At 37.9% G+C, this 7,094-nt stretch overlaps 1 pseudogene; it reads left to right on the top strand.

The window, feature by feature from the left end:
* Positions 1–249: 249 nt before the first annotated feature.
* LOC140629895 (transcription factor BTF3-like) lies at positions 250–3,396 on the top strand (annotated as a pseudogene).
* Positions 3,397–7,094: the final 3,698 nt, after the last annotated feature.

The following is a 7,094-nucleotide window of genomic DNA, read 5'->3' as shown; positions in this document are numbered from 1 at the left end:
TATTTTGTCTGATGTTAATATAGCCATTCCTGCTCCTTTTTGGTTATTTTATATAAGGCATATCTTTTCTTTTTTTTCTCTTTTTTTTTTTTGGCTTTCAATCTATTATTACTTCTAAATCTAAAGTGTATGCCTTATAGATATCATATTGCTGGATCTTTTTAAAAAATTAACTTTTATAGTGTATGCACCTAATCTCAGCTGGTCTGCCGGAGACCCCCTGAGCACCAACCCTAGTCCCCTGCGCGGTCCCATTTGTGCTCCAACAAGATGAAAGAAACTATCGTGAACCAGGAGAAACTAGCCAAACTGCAAGGACAAGTGCGCATTGGTGGAAAAGGAACTGCTCGCGGAAAGAAGAAGGTGGTTCATAGAACAGCTACAGCAGATGATAAAAAAACTTCAGTTCTCCTTAAAGAAGTTAGGGGTAAACAGTATCTCTGGTATTGAAGAAGTGAATATGTTCACAAACCAAGGAACAGTGATCCATTTTAACAACCCTAAAGTTCAGGAATCCCTGGCAGCGAACACTTTCACCATTACAGGCCCTGCTGAGACAAAGCAGCTGACAGAAATGGTACCCAGTATCTTTTTTTTTTGTTTTGTTTTTTTATTTTTTATTGGTGTTCAATTTACTAACATACAGAATAACCCCCAGTGCCCATCACCCATTCACTCCCACCCCCCGCCCTCCTCCCCTTCCAACACCCCTAGTTCGTTTCCCAGAGTTAGCAGTCTTTACGTTCTGTCTCCCTTTCTGATATTTCCCACACATTTCTTCCCCCTTCCCTTATATTCCCTTTCACTATTATTTATATTCCCCAAATGAATGAGAACATATAATGTTTGTCCTTCTCCGACTGGCTTACTTCACTCAGCATAATACCCTCCAGTTCCATCCACGTTGAAGCAAATGGTGGGTATTTGTCATTTCTAATAGCTGAGTAATATTCCATTGTATACATAAACCACATCTTCTTTATCCATTCATCTTTCGTTGGACACCGAGGCTCCTTCCACAGTTTGGCTATCGTGGCCATTGCTGCTATAAACATCGGGGTGCAGGTGTCCCGGCGTTTCACTGCATCTGTATCTTTGGGGTAAATCCCCAGCAGTGCAATTGCTGGGTCGTAGGGCAGGTCTATTTTTAACTCTTTGAGGAACCTCCACACAGTTTTCCAGAGTGGCTTCACCAGTTCACATTCCCACCAACAGTGTAAGAGGGTTCCCTTTTCTCCACATCCTCTCCAACATTTGTTGTTTCCTGCCTTGTTAATTTTCCCCATTCTCACTGGTGTGAGGTGGGATCTCATTGTGGTTTTGATTTGTATTTCCCTGATGGCAAGTGATGCAGAGCATTTTCTCATATGCATGTTGGCCATGTCTATGTCTTCCTCTGTGAGATTTCTGTTCATGTCTTTTGCCCATTTCATGATTGGATTGTTTGTTTCTTTGGTGTTGAGTTTAATAAGTTCTTTATAGATCTTGGAAACTAGCCCTTTATCTGATATGTCATTTGCAAATATCTTCTCCCATTCTGTAGGTTGTCTTTGAGTTTTGTTGACTGTATCCTTTGCTGTGCAAAAGCTTCTTATCTTGATGAAGTCCCAATAGTTCATTTTTGCTTTTGTTTCTTTTGCCTTCGTGGATGTATCTTGCAAGAAGTTACTATGGCCGAGTTCAAAAAGGGTGTTGCCTGTGTTCTTCTCTAGGATTTTGATGGAATCTTGTCTCACATTTAGATCTTTCATCCATTTTGAGTTTATCTTTGTGTATGGTGAAAGAGAGTGGTCTAGTTTCATTCTTCTGCATGTGGATGTCCAATTTTCCCAGCACCATTTATTGAAGAGACTGTCTTTCTTCCAATGGATAGTCTTTCCTCCTTTATCGAATATTAGTTGCCCATAAAGTTCAGGGTCCACTTCTGGATTCTCTATTCTGTTCCACTGATCTATGTGTCTGTTTTTGTGCCAGTACCACACTGTCTTGATGACCACAGCTTTGTAGTACAACCTGAAATCTGGCATTGTGATGCCCCCAGATATGGTTTTCTTTTTTAAAATTCCCCTGGCTATTCGGGGTCTTTTCTGATTCCACACAAATCTTAAAATAATTTGTTCTAACTCTCTGAAGAAAGTCCATGGTATTTTGATAGGGATTGCATTAAACCTGTATATTGCCCTGGGTAACATTGACATTTTCACAATATTAATTCTGCCAATCCATGAGCATGGAATATTTTTCCATCTCTTTGTGTCCTCCTCAATTTCTTTCAGAAGTGTTCTATAGTTTTGAGGGTATAGATCCTTTACATCTTTGGTTAGGTTTATTCCTAGGTATCTTATGCTTTTGGGTGCAATTGTAAATGGGATTGACTCCTTAATTTCTCTTTCTTCAGTCTCATTGTTAGTGTATAGAAATGCCACTGACTTCTGGGCATTGATTTTGTATCCTGCCACGCTACCGAATTGCTGTATGAGTTCTAGCAATCTTGGGGTGGAGACTTTTGGGTTTTCTATGTAGAGTATCATGTCATCGGCGAAGAGGGAGAGTTTGACTTCTTCTTTGCCAATGTGAATGCCTTTAATGTCTTTTTGTTGTCTGATTGCTGAGGCTAGGACTTCCAGTACTATGTTGAACAGCAGTGGTGAGAGTGGACATCCCTGTCTTGTTCCTGATCTTAGGGGAAAGGCTCCCAGTGCTTCCCCATTGAGAATGATATTTGCTGTGGGCTTTTCATAGATGGCTTTTAAGATGTCGAGGAATGTTCCCTCTATCCCTACACTCTGAAGAGTTTTGATCAGGAATGGATGCTGCATTTTGTCAAATGCTTTCTCTGCATCCAATGAGAGGATCATATGGTTCTTAGTTTTTCTCTTGCTGATATGATGAATCACATTGATTGTTTTACGGGTGTTGAACCAGCCTTGTGTCCCAGGGATAAATCCTACTTGGTCATGGTGAATAATTTTTTTAATGTATTGTTGGATCCTATTGGCCAGTATCTTGTTGAGAATTTTTGCATCCATGTTCATCAGGGATATTGGTCTGTAATTCTCCTTTTTGGTGGGGTCTTTGTCTGGTTTTGGAATTAAGGTGATGCTGGCCTCATAGAACGAATTTGGAAGTACTCCATCTCTTTCTATCTTTCCAAACAGCTTTAGGAGAATATGGTACCCAGTATCTTAAACCAGCTTGGTGCAGACAGTCTGACTAGTTTAAGACTGGCTGAAGCTCTGCCCAAACAATCTGTGGATGGAAAAGCACCACTTGCTACCGGAGAGGATGATGATGATGAAGTTCCAGATCTTGTGGAGAATTTTGATGAAGCTTCCAAGAATGAAGCAAACTGAATTGAGTCAACTTCTGAAGAAGAGGGATCCCTGGGTGGCTTGGGATCCCTGGGTGGCTCAGTGGTTTAGCGCCGCCTTCAGCTCAGGGTGTGATCCTGGAGACCCAGGATCGAGTCCCACGTGGGGCTCCCTGCATGGAGCCTGCTTCTCCCTCTGCCTGTGTCTCTGCCTCTCTCTCTCTCTCTGTGTCTTATGAATAAATAAGTAAAATCTTAAAAAAAATTTCTGAAGAACATAAAACTTGAAGAAGTTACTGGGAGCTGCTATTTTATATTATTACTGCTTTTTAAAATTTTGTTCATGCCTCGGTGTCCAACGAAAGATGAATGGATAAAGAAGATGTGGTTTATGTATACAATGGAATATTACTCAGCTATTAGAAATGACAAATACCCACCATTTGCTTCAACGTGGATGGAACTGGAGGGTATTATGCTGAGTGAAGTAAGCCAGTCGGAGAAGGACAAACATTATATGTTCTCATTCATTTGGGGAATATAAATAATAGTGAAAGGGAATATAAGGGAAGGGGGAAGAAATGTGTGGGAAATATCAGAAAGGGAGACAGAACGTAAAGACTGCTAACTCTGGGAAACGATCTAGGGGTGGTAGAAGGGGAGGAGGGCGGGGGGTGGGATTGAATGGGTGACGGGCACTGGGTGTTATTCTGTATGTTAGTAAATTGAACACCAATAAAAAAAAAATAAAAAAAAAAATAAAATAAAATTTTGTTCATGGATCTGATAAAATCTAGATCTCTAATATTTTTAAGCCCAAGCCCCTTAGGCACTGCAGCTCTTTTCAGTTTTTGCTTATACACAATTCATTCTTTGCAGCTAATTAAGCTGAAGAATCCTGGGAATAAAGTTTTAAACAAGGTTAATAAAGTTCTTTGCCTACGAAAATAAATTAAATTAAATTAAATTAAATTAAATTAAATTAACTTTTATAATTTGTGCCTTTTGGTTGAATTGTTTTATCTATCCAATTTAATGTTATTACTGATATGGTTCTGATTTTCATACCATTTTACTATTTGTTTTCTACATGTTTCATGTCTATTTTTGTCTTACGCCCTCTTTTACGATCTCATTTTTTCTTGAGTGCCTATTTTGTATTGTACTTTTTTTATTTCTTTAATTATTTCAAACTATATTTTTTAGGTATTTTTCTTATTTTGAGGTATTTTTCTTGGTTGCTCTTGGGTTTCCAATATTTAGTTTAATTTATTAAAATTTACTTCAGATTTGTACTAACATAATTCTAAAACACTGGCATTTTTATTTCTTTTTGCTATTTATTAGCTTTGTTGTCTTAGATAAGCCCCTTTATCCTTATGCCTTTAAGAATTAGGCATAAAGAAGTTAGTAAGAATTAGCTTCTGACTTTAGTCCTTGTATTTACAGATCCAGATCCAGAGATTTTTTAAGCCTTAGAATGGTTCAAAAGCCACACATTTTATTAGTGGAATTATTAGCTTCTAGTGAGTGGTTTGCATTAGAAAAAGCAGATCCTTATATTTGCTCATAAACAAGATAATTTGAACAGAGTTGTAAGCCCTGTAGCAAAAGAAGATGCGGTTATAATTATTAGTCCAGAAATTATCAGAAATAATGAAGGAATTATTAGTTGTATGACTTGGGCAAGTTACCTAACCTTTCTGTGCCTCATTTTTCTTGACTATAAAATAGGAGTAATAACAGTATCTACATCATGGAGTTGTACAGTTTAGGTAAATAAATATAGTCAAAGCACTTAGAATATTGCCTGGCATATATAATGCTCAAGACAATTTTTTATTGTTATTATTATTACTTTGATATTTTTCTAACCTATAGCAAGAATTCAAGGCTTCTGAGCACTTTACAAAGCTCTTTGGTGAAAACATTCATTTTCTCTACCACCCTTGACTGTAGCAATGGAACTTGCTATTATCTAAGACTAGTTAATGAGAAAGAAATTTCAGATGTTAGAGAAACATCTTAGAGGTGATGGTGCTCTAGTGTGAAGGATGAGCTAAAAATCTTTCAGGGACTGTGCTTGAAAACATGTTTTCTGCCCTTTCAGAAATGTAATGTCTGGTGTTGTGAGCTGATTTGGAGCCTGACCTTGTGGTCCCTTCTTCTCACTGAAGCAAAAGAAGATTGTATTTTAAAAGAAAGGCTGTAAGGTTCAGGACCTTGAACCTTTTTTTGTTCCTTTGTTGTTGTTGTTGTTGTTGTTCCTTTATTTACTGAATGGCTTCAAGACATTTGATAATTAATGCAAAGTTAGTAACTAAATGATTTTTCTTCTTAGAACACTGCCCAGGTTTATATAGGCACTGTGTTCATTTAGAGAATGAGATTTACCAAAACTAGATCCTAAACTATAGGCATAGTGAAAATTCTTTAGTTACATTTGTAATGTTTCTAAGGTAATTAGCACAGTGTTGGGTCCCTGGTACTTGAGGTGAATTCACCCAGTACTTTGATATTGTTGGCAGAAAAGTAAAAAATGAGTTGAGTTTGGAGTGTGAAGATCCCAACCATCTGTCTGTTCTTATTCAAGTGAATTCCCAGTTAGAAGTTAGTCATATTTGTTACTTTCATTTCAAACAGATAAAGAGGAAATGTGTACTCACTCCCCCAGGTAGTTCCCAATGCACTTTTTCAGCTGCATATTCATTCCCCCTGCCCCCAGTGGCAAGTACATCAGCAACTCAATGAAAAAGTTTGAGGACTTTTTGGGTTAAGTTGTGTGGCCATAAACTGGCTGGAGAACACCCTGGAAAAGCTTTCATTTTCCCTCTTCTACCTTCCAAATATTAGAGGAAGTAAAACTGGAGTGTTTGCAGTGAAGAGTAAGAGGAGTGAGGTGAGGACAAAAGAGAATAGTAGTGAATAAACTTCAGTAATTTCTTGTTCATGGGCCTTTTTTTAATATGTGTGTAGTCCTTGTTCTAAAATAACACCTTGATGTGGACCTGTTTGTAAATGAATCTAATGGCACGTGTTTTCCACTGAGGAGGAAAAAAAACTCCACACACTGCTGCTTTGCTCAAGCAAGAGAGAAATGTTCTGGAAAAAGAGTTTTTGTAAACACTATTAATATTAATTTTGTATTAATCAGATATAGACCCTATCTTCTTGGTGTTTACAGTTGGGAGAAACTGACAATTAGATTATCACACAAATGAAAAATTACACAATAGCATGTAAAATTATATCTGTGATGAATGCAATAGAGCAGAGGCACACAGTTCTGGAAGAGCATATAGTAAAGTGGATATGACCTGACCTAAGCATTAAGGAAGGGCTTTCTGAATGCATGATTACTGGTATAATTTCTGAAGGAAGAATAAGAACTTGGTGAAAGGGAAGACAGGGGAAAGGAGAGTTTCAGGCAGGGGTAATAGCATGTGGAAATGTCCATGGTATGAGTGATCAATTTTATTCTAGGAAGTTGAAAGTAGATCAGTGAGGCTGGAGCTCAGATAGAGGAAGAGTGATGCTAGGTCATGCAACCCATAGATATGTTAAAGATCTCGTCCTTTGTGAGATTAATCAGAAAGGTACTTAAGTACCTTAGGGAGAAATGAATCAGATGACAGGAAAAAAATAGTGAGCTGGTCATACAGTGACCATGACTATAGGTTTACTTTAATCACTACTGTTCACTGAGTTGCTAAAATTGTGCACTCTTCCCAAAAGCTCTTCTTAACCTTTTTTTCTTCGCAATCTTCCTATCCACCTCCTCTCA

This window comes from Canis lupus, unplaced genomic scaffold (genome assembly GCF_048164855.1).
Source record: "Canis lupus baileyi unplaced genomic scaffold, mCanLup2.hap1 Scaffold_333, whole genome shotgun sequence".
Classification (NCBI taxonomy): Eukaryota; Metazoa; Chordata; class Mammalia; order Carnivora; family Canidae; genus Canis; species Canis lupus.
The sequence above is the reverse complement of the archived record's forward strand: the minus strand, read 5'-3'. Positions and strand labels throughout refer to the sequence as shown.